At 46.3% G+C, this 12,500-nt stretch overlaps 1 protein-coding gene across 1 annotated transcript in view; it reads right to left on the bottom strand.

Moving 5' to 3' along the window:
* The window catches only part of dally (division abnormally delayed protein), a 386,642-nt gene that overhangs the window by 257,851 nt on the left and 116,291 nt on the right, over positions 1-12,500 (bottom strand). The gene's annotated exons all lie outside the window — the stretch shown is intronic.

The raw sequence follows: 12,500 nt of genomic DNA, 5'->3' as shown, positions 1-12,500 counted from the left end.
ATGAGAGGGGAGAAGGGTAGGAGTGGTAAGAGGGAATGAGGGAGGGGTGAGAAGAGAAGGATGGGAAAGGGGAGAAAGAAGGGAGGGGAGACAAGGAATGGAGAAGGGAAGGGTGTGGAAGTGGGGAAAATAGGGCGATAAAGGATGGGGTGACAGGCAGGAGGAAAGGGTAAGAAACATATCAAAAGGGGAAACAGGAGAGGGGAATGGGAAAGGGGTTAGCGGGTGATAGGAGGGGGGGAATTAGGGGGAAGGGGGCAATACATGCAAAGGGGAGAAAGAGAGGTAGCAAGGGAAGAAAGAGAAAGGGTGGAGAGGGAATATGAAGGGGGTATAAGGGTGGGGGGAAAAAGAGGGAGGGGAAATGAAGAGGTTAGGGAAAAAGAATGGAAAGGTAGATGGGGTGAGGGAAGGGTGTGAAGAAAGTGGGTGGGGGTGAATGAAGGGAAGGGAGAGAGGGAGGGGAAGGAGTGGAGTGAGGGGGCAGGGGAAGCTGAGTGGGGGATATAGGCGTCATTGATCCAAAAAGCAATAACCAAACAGGAGGTGAAATGCCAAACATACGATATTATCTATCATGGGTTACACACACACACGAAATTTACAATATACAGAGGGGAGAAAAGCACATACAGGAACTTACATACACTTTCATCTACCTAGCTATCTGTCTATCTATCTATTACCAGACGCCTTAATCCCGTAACGGGTGGCCGCAAACAAGTCGCCTCCATGACTCCCTGTCCCCCGCCATTTCACTGCCCTACTCCCAACTCACACACTTTCATACATACATCACATACAAACTTACATATTATATATCGATACACATTCATGCACACACACACACGTATAAAAACAAACTTAAAACTTACACACACACACACACACACACACACACACACACACACACACACATAATCCACACCCACGCACATGCCTTCTCACACGCAACCTTATGGATTTCACACAAGCATATGAACACACACACACACACTGATACACACCTACACGGTCATTCATAAAAATACAAACTCATACATACATACACACGTACACACATAAATACATAGAAGGCCACCCACGCACATACCTACTCACATGCAACCACACGGATTAACATAAAACACACACACACACACACACACACACACACACACACACACACACACAGCACTTCACAATTATATTCTGTATTAAATTCAACGTTATTAAACCCCTTCAATCAAATGAACTATTTTCTATTTTATTTTTTAATACCTCCAAGCGCTACCTCTGAGCCTGGGAGAGATTTTTCGAACGGGGGGGGGGAGGGGATGGAGACAGGCTTCCTTAATCTCTTCACTATGACTATGTATATTCTAGTCCTCTCTCTCTCTCTCTCTCCCCTAAAGAAGAGGTTAATGTGTTCAACGACAAAATTAAAATCAGCGTTAATACCATTCTCAACCATAAAACTGAATACGGCATGATTAACGCACTCAAAGCCTATTAACGTTAAACGAGCCCCTTCCCTATCGTTAACCGGGTCAGAGGGTGGAGGTGGGGGGAGGGGGGAGGGAGAGAATGTGCAGACTAACGAGGATGAACGAGGGAAGTGGGGTTAATGAGTCGGGTGGAAAACACACACACACACACACACACACACACACACACACACACACACACACACACACACACACACACACACACACACTACATGTTAACTCTTTATATGACTCGATGGATGGATGGATGGATGGATGGATGGATGGGCAGGTAGGCAGACAGGTGGGTAACTGGATTAAGTGGATGGGCAGGTAGGTAAATGCTGGATGGGTATAGGTACGCTCTCTCTCTCTCTCTCTCTATCACATCTATCTCCATTCACTACAGGGTATCTCTCTCTATTTTTCTGTTTCCCTATCTTCATCTTATTACTTGAAAAAAAATAGCCAAAAAAAGACAGGCAGGTGTAAAGGTCATTTCATTTTCTTTATTACCATTTCACTTCGCCATTTCATTCTCTCCACCTCCATTCCCCTCCTGCTTCGCTCTCCTGTCGCCTTTCTTTTTCCCCCAATCCTTCCTTCATCATCATTACACTCCATCATCTTCTCATCTTCATATCTCCTCTCCCTCCTTTACTTCTCTCCTTCACTTTCTTGACCACATACTCCTTCCCATTCCATCTCTATTTTTCTTCTCTTGTCTCTTTCCTCCGGCTTTATTTCCTCACAGTCTCAAGTGCTATCTGTTTCCTCTTTTTCTTCTTCCTCCATTCTTTCTTCTTTCACAATTTTCTTTATCATTCTTTATCGACCTTCCCTCTCCTATCTTCACTCTTATTCCCCGCCTTCCTCCCTCATCGCACCTTCAATCATCATTTCTTTCGTCTCTTCTTCCCCGCCTTCCTACCACCCCCCTCCTCTTTCTTTCAATCCTACCCCCTCCTCTCTGTCTCTGTCTCTTAATCCTTCCCTCCCATCTCTCTGTCCATCCTTCTTTTTCGTCTCACTCTCCCTCCCCACTTCATTCTTTCACATCTCTCTCCTCCTCCCCTTTTCTACTATCTTCCTTCTCTCTCTCTCTCTCTCTCCAGACATACCTCCCTCATATAATTTCCTTCAATCTTCATTTCTTCGGGCGCCTCTCTCTCTCTCTCTCTCTCTCTCTCTCTCTCTCTCATATTTACCACCATTTCACTCCCGTCGCGTCACACCATTGTCACTAACCCTCCCTCCCTTTCTGTCTGTCTGTCTGTCTGTCTATCTGTCTGACTGTCTGTGTGTGTGTGTGTGTCTCTCTCTCTCTCTCCATCGCGTGACTCCCGCCGCACGACAGAGGAGGAGGAGGGATCATTTCTCTCTCTCTCTCTCTCTTTTTTCTCTCTCTCTCGCTTTTTCTTCCTCCAATCACACGATGAAAATATTACAATTCCTCGTTTCTGAAATCTGCATGGAAGATTGGAGTAGGGGGAGGGGGAGGAAAGAGGCGCGGAGAGAGAGAATGGAGGCAGGGAAGGAAGAGGGAGGAGGAGGAAGGGAGAAAGGAACGGGAAGAGGTGAGAGGGAGAGGGGTGGAAGGGATGAGACGGGCAAAAAGGGAAGAAGGAGGGAGAGGATAGACAAAGGAAGAAGAGGGGTTGGGGAGGGAGGGAAAAAAGGGGGAAGAGGGAAATTAGTGGGGCAAGGGAGAGGGAGGAGATGAGAGGGGAGGAGAAGGAGAGAGAGGTAGGTAGTAGAAGGGAAGAGGGAGAGTGAGGTAGGTGGTAGAGGGGGAGAGGGAAGTTGGAGGGAGGGAAGAAAGAGACGGAGAAGAGATGGATAAGGGAGGGTTGGGGGAAGATGAGGGGAAGAGAGGATTGCGAGTATTGACAGCAGAAGGGGATGTGGGAGAGGAGGGAGTGAAAGGAGGGAAAGAAAGGCTGAAATGTAGGGGGAGGAGAGGGGGAAGGAGGGAGAGGAGAGGCAGGGGAATGGAGGGAAAGGGGTAAGGAGGGAAGAAGGAGGAACGAATGGGGGATATGACTGAGGGAGAGAGGAAAGGGATGAAAGAAGAAGGGGATATGGGAAAGAGGAGGAAGGGTGTGAGGGAAGAAAAGGGGAACGGAAAAAGAGCGAATGAATGACTGAGGAAATGGGAAGAGGGAGGGAGAGGAGAAGGGTAATGAGATGGAGCGAGGAGGAGGGTAATGAGATGGGGCGAGGAGGAGTGAAGGAAATGAAAGAAGGGGGAAGAAAAGGGAATGGGGAGGAGAAAAGGGGATAAGAGGAAAGAGAAGAGGAGAAGAAGGGAAGGTGGAGAATTGGTTCAAGGAGTGAGAAGTGGAGGAGAATGAAAGAATGACAGTGAGGAGGAGGAGGAGGAGGAGGAGCTGAGAATGAGATGAAGGAAACTCAGAAACTAAAATAACAGAGAAAGTTGAAAAAGAGTAAATGGTAGGTGAGAAAAAGAAAGAGAGAGGGAGTGAGGAAACGGAAGGGGCAAAAACCCATTGAGAAAGTGAGAGTGTGAAAATGAGAGAAGACATGACGTAAATGAGAGAAAAATTGTGGTAAGGATCCTCTCTCTCTCTCTCTCTCTCTCTCTCTCTCTCTCTCTCTCATAACCCCAAATGTACGTACAAAAATATACACATTTAGCTTACCCCCCCCACACAAATATACACAAACATACACACTAGCACACCCACACACACAGGAATACAAATATCCCCCTTCACACACACACACACTCACACACACCAAACATACCCACTCACACACCCACACAAAAACAAATATCCTCTCTCTCTCTCTCTCCACTTAAGTGACAGAATCTGCAACAATGACTGACCTTTCACCTGGATGTTGACAGCACTCTCTCTCTCTCTCTCTCTCTCTCTCGACATTAACCCACTCGAAGCCTCTCACCACTAAATTTAATCCTATCTGAATGTTAATATTTAGATAGGATGAGAAATATTAAACAGAAATTGCGTTTCAATAAGACAGTTTTAATTAACACGGCTTTTAATCGACACAAGATTTTTTTTATGAATGTTTTTAATCGACAATTTTGGAATATTTGCAGTTTTTTTTTTTTTGACAGTTTTTTTTCGAGGGACTGTTTACAATCGAGACAACTTTTAACCTGACAGTCTTTTTTTTAAATCAATTTTTCGTCGAGACTTTTTCATTTTTTTTCTGGCTGTATAAATAATAGTATATAATAAGCAGTTTTAAATCGCCAGTGCTGTTTTGTTTAGATTTTAGTGCAATGGTTTATATTATGGAGGGTGTTTAGGCTGTTTTTTCTTTTTTATGATGTTGGTTTTAATCTGCAGTTATTATTAAGATGTGTTTTTCTTCATCCTCTCTTCCAGTCGCCCAACCTTCCATCTACTCACTCAATCATCCACCCACCCACTCCCTCGTCCATCCATATCACTCACCATCCACCCACTTCCTCATCCATCCACATCAACCATCCACCCACTCAACAATCCAATCCTTCATCTATCCACCCAGCCATTCAATCCTTCACTTATCCAGCCAACCATTCAATCCTTCATCTATCCACCCAACCATTCAATCCTTCACTTATCCAGCCAACCATTCAATCCTTCATCTATCCAGCCAACCATTCAATCCTTCATCTATCCACCCAACCATCCACTCATACATGCACCCCTTCACATCCCTCATATATCCATCACATCATCCATTCACCCATACATACACTCCCTTACTCTTCCACCCAACCATCCACTCTTCATTCATCCACAAAGACATCCACTTCCCGAACCACTCATCCATCCACTCCTTCAGCCATCCATCCATCCATCAAATGAAATTCAGGAAACTCGTGAAGATGGTGATTTGTGGAGATGAATGTAAAAGACCAATTACCTTGCGAGAGAGAGAGAGAGAGAGAGAGAGAGAGAGAGAGCCATGACAGACTGAAAAGGACAGATAAACAGATAGGTAGATGGATAGATAAACGGACACACAAAGGAATGATAGATTTAGAGAAGAGGCAGACTTAAAATATGGGCACAGACAAAGATGGAGAGGCAAAAAATAGATATAGATACAAAAAGATATATAGATACAGAGATAAAGATAAGCAACCTGAGAGACAGGCAGACAGATTGACAGACACTGATAGACAAACAGATAGATAGAAGGATAAAGGTACAGGTAAAGAGAGAGAGAGAAAAAGACGACTTGCTAAACAGTTCGCTAGATATAGATAGACAGGTAAGTAGATAGACAGACAGACAGATGCAGATTAGCAGGTAAGAAAGACATTTACGTAGACAGAAGGCAAAACAAACGGATGGATAGGCAGCCAAACACAGACAGACAGACAGATAAAAGAAAGGTGACAGACAGAGGGGGAGCGAACATAAACCAGATCTCCCTTAGGACGCCAATTATACTGGATGGTAATTGTGGTAGGTGTGGTGGAGGTGGTGGTAGTTGTGGTGGTGGTGATGGTAGTTGTGGTAGGTATGGTTGTTGTGGTTGGTGTGGTGGTGGTGGTGGTGGTAGTTGTGGTAGGTGCGGTGGTTGTGGTAGGTGTGGTGGTTGTGGTGGTGGTGGCAGGTTCGGTGGGTATGGTGGGTGTGGTAGTTGTGGTAATAGTTGTGGATGTGTTGATGGTGACTGTGGTAGTTGTGGTGGTGGTGGTAGAGGTAACAGTGGTAACAGAGGCAATGGTAACAATGATGGTAGCTGTGGTGGTGGTGGAAGTAATAGCAGTAGCTGTGAGTGTTGTGGTAGCAGTGACAGTTGTAGTGACAGTGGCGGTTGTGGTAGTCGTGAGTGTTAGTAGCGGTAGCTGTGGTAGTAATGGTAGTTGTGGTAGTAATGGCAGCTGTGGTAGTAATGGTATCTGTGGTAGTTGTGGTAGTAATGGTATCTGTCGAAGTTGTGGTAGTAATGGTAGCTGTGGCAGTTGTGGTAGTTAATGGTAGCTGTGGTAGTTGTGGTAGTAATGGTAGCTGTGGTGGCTGTGGTAGTAATGGTAGTTGTGGTAGTAATGGTAGCTGTGGTAGTAATGGTAGCTGTGGTAGTAATGGTAGTTGTGGTAGTAATGGTAGCTGTGGTAGTAATGGTAGTTGTGGTAGTAATGGTAGTTGTGGTAGTAATGGTAGTTGTGGTAGTAATGGTAGTTGTGGTAGTAATGGTAGCTGTGGTAGTAATGGTAGTTGTGGTAGTAATGGTAGCTGTGGTAGTAATGGTAGTTGTGGTAGTAATGGTAGCTGTGGTAGTAATGGTAGTTGTGGTAGTAATGGCAGCTGTGGTAGTAATGGTAGTTGTGGTAGTAATGGTAGCTGTGGTAGTAATGGTAGTTGTGGTAGTAATGGTAGCTGTGGTAGTTGTGGTAGTAATAGTAGCTGTGGTAGTTGTGGTAGTAATAGTAGCTGTGGTAGTAATAGTAGCTGTGGTAGTTGTGGTAGTAATAGTAGCTGTGGTAGTTGTGGTAGTAATAGTAGCTGTGGTAGTTGTGGTAGTAATAGTAGCTGTGGTAGTTGTGGTAGTAATAGTAGCTGTAGTAGTTGTGCTGTGGTAGTAATGGTAGTTGTAGTAGTAATGGCACTGTAGTAGTAATGGTAGTTGTGGTAGTAATAGTAGCTGAGGTAGTAATGGTAGTTGTGGTAGTAATGGTAGTTGTGGTAGTAGTGGTAGCTGTGTTGTGCATGAGTTAGTTTTAATCACGTTGCAAATATACCGTTAATGACCTTTTAAATCACGCGTTGGGCAAGAGCGATGGTGGTAGTTGTGGTAGTAGTGGTAGCTGTTGTAATATTAGTAGTAGCGGTTGTAATGGTAGTTGTGGTGGTAGTGGCAAATGTAGAAGTAGTTGTAATAGTAGTAGTAGTAGTAGTGGTGGTGGTGGTAAGAGTGGTATAGTTGTAGCGGTAGTTGTAGTAGAAGCAATAACAGTAGTGGTAGTTGTAGCAGAAGCAATAATAGTTGTGGTAGTTGTGGCAGTAGTGGTGGCAGTGCAGTAGAGGTAGATACAGTAGAAACAGTGACAGAAACAATAACAGTGGTGGTTGTTGTGGTAGTGGTGGTAGTAGCGGTAGAAACAAAAATAGTGGTACTGGTGGTAGTTTTGGTAATTATGATAGTAATGGTAGTAGTGGTAGTTGTTGTAGCTGTCGTAGTCTCTTTCTGGTAATATTTACAATGCAAAATAACTGGCAATGATCGCAGAAGTCTGGCACTGGGGGAGAACGAGTGTGGTAGTTGTGGTAGTAGTGGTAGTCCTGAGTGGTAGTTGTGGTAGCAGATGGTGGAAGTTGTGGTACTCGAAATGGTGGTAGCGGTAGCAATGTATGGCCGTGAAAATTAAGCGCTGGGTAAAAATAATTGTGGTAGTTGTGGTAGTCGTAAGTGGTGGTATTTGTGGTAGTAAAGGTGGTGGTAGCTGTGATAATGCATGGCCGTGAAAATGAGGGGTTGAGTTGTGGTAGATGATGGTGGTAGTTGTGGTGATCGAGATTGTGGTAGTTGTGGTAATGCATGACCGTGAAAATGATACGTTTTGGAAGAGCGAACTGTGGTTTTTGTGGTGACTGATGGTGGTAGATGTGGTAGCTGCGGGGGCGGACAGTGACAGAGGTGGCAGTCAAGAAGGTGGCAGCTGTGGCAGAGTGGATGGTGGTAGTTATGCTGGCAGATGATGGATGAATTGGTAATGGATGGTGATAGTTGTGGTAGTGGATGGTGGTAGATGAGGTAGCGGATGGTGGCAGTGGTGGTAGCGGATGGTGGTCTTTGTGGTAGCGGATGGTGGTAGTTGTGGTAACGGATGGTGGTAGTTGCGGTAGCCGATGGTGGTAGCTGTGGTACCGGATGGTGGTAACTATGGAAGCAGAAGGTGGTTACGAGCGAGGGCGAAGTCCTCGCAAGTCTCTCGTCAAGTAGTGGCATTTCCTCACGTATGAGCAGACCAACCCGGCACAGCCCAACCCGGCCCGACCGTAACGCTTTTGAGAATCTTATATCTCAGCAACCACAAGGCCGTCCACTGCGTGGTTTCCACCATATAACAGCCCAATTCTTTCAGATTTGTTTTTGACAGGTTTCATCACACCCAGCCGGTGCACGTGGCACGTGACTCGCGTCAAGTGCAGCATGACAAAAATCTTCAAAAGAAGGCCACAGGCCGAACAGTTCGTCGTAAAGGCATGAAACAGTAGGAAGATAGCCAACAGTATACTCTAGGCGTCCTCGGGGTGTAAGGCGACATTTCAATGCTTTCGGATTTAAATGGCCTGGCTCGTACCTCGCCGACAAAGGCGTTTTACTGGTAACGTAGTTGTGGCAGCGATTGATGGTGGCTGTGGCAGGGGATGGTGGTAGGTGTGGCAACGAATGGTGGTGGTAGTAGTAAGGGATGATGGTAGTTGTGGTAGCAGATGGTGGTACGTGTCGTTGAGGATGATATTAGCTGTAGTAATGAATGGTGGTACCTGTGGTGGCAGATAGTGGTAACTGTGGTAGGGGATGGTAGTAACTGTGGTAAGGGACGGTGGTAGCTGTGGTAGCGGATGGTGGTAATTCTGGTAAAGAATGGTGGTAGTTGTGGCAGTCAATGGCAGTAGTCGTGGTAGGGGACGGTGGCAGCGAATGGTAGTTGTCGTGGTACAGGATGGTAGTAGTTGTGGTTGGAGATGGTGATAGTGGTAGTGGATGGTGGCAGTTGTGGTATGGAATGGTGGTGGTCGTGGTAGGGGAAGGTGGTAGTTGTGGTAGGCGGTGGTAGTAGCTGTGGTAAGGGATGGTGGTAGCTGTGGAGGGGGCGGGTGCATCATTAGAGACAGTGATTGTGGTAGTGATGAAGGTCGAAGTAATTGTGGTAATTGTGGTGAGGAGGAGAAGTGGGAGAGGGAGACCGAGAAAGAGATGGAAGGTTAACACACCCTGGCTCCTATGACTCCCTCTCAGCTGAATAAAACCGTCTGGAGGGGTACATGAGGGAGGGAGACTTGGAGTGGCGAGAGGTAGGGAGATGAGGGTGGAGGAGCTTTGGTCTGATACAGAAAGACAGACAGACAGACAGATAAAGGCAGACAAACAGATGGAGATAAACAGACAGATAGACAAATATATATAGACAGATAGATAGATAGATAGATAGACAGATAGACAGACACTGACAGAGACATACAGACACACACAGACAGACACATGGTGGTATAAAGACAGGCAGACAGACAGACAAGAGGTGAGACAGACAGACTAACAGACAAACAGGGATAGGCAGATAGACAGACAGACACTCGGTAAAATAGATAATCCTATGCTGGGGTTAGGCGTCCTGATGAACCCCGCCGATAGTGGTAGTTACGGTTTGTGGTAATTGTGGTTGAAGCTAGTGGTTAGGGGAGACGCTGGTGATTGCGGTAGTGGATGGTGATGGTGGTAGTTACGGGGTGTGGTGGTGGTGGGGTAATTGTGGTTGATGGTTGTGGTGAAGGTGGTGGTGGTGATAATTAGACTGGATGGCGGTGACTGTGGTAGCTGATGTGATGGTGGTGGATATGGATAGTGGTAGGGGGGTAATTGTGGTTGATGACAGTGATGAGGCTGGTGTGGTGGTGGTTATCGGTGAATGTTGGTGATTGTGGTAGCTATGGGGTGTGGTAGGAAGGTAATTGTGGTGGTTGTTGTTGTTGGTGGTGATGGTGGTAGTGATGGTGGTGGTAGGGATAGTGGTAGCGGTGGTGGTGGTGATGATAGTCGATGGTGAATGGTGAATATGGTAGCTGTGGTAGAGGAATGGTAAGTAACTGTTGTGGTAGGATGGAAGGCGGCGGCAGCTATAGTAGTGTGGTAGTACTATGGTGGTAGCTGTGATGGTGAGATAGTAGCCGTGGTAGTGTGGTGGTTGAAATGGAGGTGGGATGAAAGGTTGTGGTACGAAAGTTTTGGTACTGTGGCAAAAGCTGTGGTAAGGTGGATGGGGGTAAAAAATTGTGGTAGCTGTGGTGGTAACTGTGGTAGGGTGGCTGGTGGAGGCCTACAAATGTGACTGTATGGAGCATTGTTAAGGTGACAGCAGGGAAGAGGAGGAGGAGGAGGAGGAGGAGGGGGTGGGAGAGGAGGAGACGGTGGGTGAATACAAATATAAATTCTAAAGAGTGAAGACTCTTCACTAAAGAGGCATAATAAGAAAAAGAGGAACAGGGGAAAGGAAAGAGGAAGAAAGAGGAGAGAGTAGGAAGAGGAGGGACTGAAAAGAAGGGGGCAAGAAAGAAAGGATGTAGGAAAAGGAAGGGCGAATGCATGAAAGCAATAGGAAGGAGAAAAACGACAATTTGAAGAATAAGAGTTAATTAAGAGAAAAAGATGCAAGAAGAGAGAAGGTAAAGGCAAGGAAGGAAATAAGGAAGAGGTGGGTAAAAGGAGACAGAAGGAAGGGATGAAGGAAGGGAGGGAGAATGGGAAGCATAGGTGAAGATGGCAAGAATTTGAGATAGCGCATGTCGGTAGCTATTTACGAGTATGTTGCTAGATAGGCAGGTAGGTACGAAGCGAGGTGGGTAGGAAGAGGCAGGCAAGAAGGTAGGCAGGCAAGAGAGCTAATGTGAGCAAGGCAGGGGGTAGGGAGCTAATCATGAGGGATGGAGGGATGGATGACGAGAGTGAGGGAGGGAGAAAGAAAGGAAGAAGGAAGGAAGTAAGGATGGAAGGAAGGAAGGTAGTGGGGTAAGGAGGGATGGAGGGAAGTTAGCCAAGGTTATGCTGACTCTAGCCATCCATCACTTCAGTAAATCCCTCAAAAGCTCTCTCTCCCTCCATCTTTTATCCCGTTCCTCCCCCTCCCTTCCTCTCTCTCTCTCTCCCTCCCTTCCCTCCCTGCTACTCTCATCCTCTCCCTATTCCCTTCGTCCTTAGCTCCTCTTCCTTCCCAATCCCTTCCTGTTCCTTCCTCACGCCCATCCCTTGCCTTCCCTTCTCTACCTGGCCTTAGTCACCTTGCAGAGCTTTAAGGTGCTGTCCCTCCATTCCCCAAAGCTGTTTCTACTCTCTCTCTCTCTCTCTCTCTCGTCAACTTGCAAATCCTTGAGGTCCTGTGCCTCTACTCCTGAGAGCTATTTCTATTCTCTCTCTCTCTCTCTTCCACCCCCTTTCTTTTTTCCTTTTCCTCCTCTCTCTCAACTTTACTCTTTTTCTCTTCCTACTTCGAATCCCATTGTTTTTTTTTTCCTCCTCTTCTTCCTTACCTCTTCTCTTCCTTTCCTTTAACTTCTCCCCTCCCACCCCCCTCTTTCTCTCTCTCAGGTTCCTTCATCCCTTTCTTCCTCTACTTTCATCTCTCTTTCCCGCTTCCTCTTCTCCTGTTTTTTTTCTTCTTCCCCTCTCAATTCCCCTCATCCTCTCTCCAGCCTGCCATCCCGTTTCCCCTCCCTCTCATCTCATCTCATCTCATTCTCTCCCCTCTCCTGTGTTCTCTCCTCATCTCATCTCACTCTCACCTCATTTCACCCACATTCCCTCCTCCCTCCCCCCCCCTCTCTCTCTCTCTCTCTTCTCACACACACACACATACACATCAAATGACACATCTACATACATACATACAAACATAAACATATAGACATACGTACATACATACATAAGGAAACATACATACATACATAAGGAAACATACATACATACACACATAGCGAAACATATAGACATATATACATAATACGGAGAGAGAGAGAGAGAGAGAGAGAGAGAGAGAGAGAGAAGAGGAGAGGTTAAGGGCACAGCAAGTGACTAATGACAACACAGCCTCCAATCAGCCAACACCCAGGCATAACAAGACCACCACTACCAACAACACCACGGCCTGGGGGTGACAACAGTGACAACAACGAGGTGACAACGGTGAGTAATGGTGTCAGGGTCAGGTCAAACACAGCCACCATACCTGTGATGGAATGGCCCCTTCACCACCACACCTCTCCCCCCCTAAATCGTAGGAAATGAAGCGGCTTTTATGCAATGTAGTATCGCCATCAAAAGTTC

Source organism: Coenobita brevimanus, chromosome 22 (assembly GCF_032717465.1).
Source record: "Coenobita brevimanus isolate Jiangsu-jjx chromosome 22, ASM3271746v2, whole genome shotgun sequence".
In the NCBI taxonomy this organism is placed as follows: Eukaryota; Metazoa; Arthropoda; class Malacostraca; order Decapoda; family Coenobitidae; genus Coenobita; species Coenobita brevimanus.
This window is presented reverse-complemented; position numbering and strand designations above follow the sequence as displayed.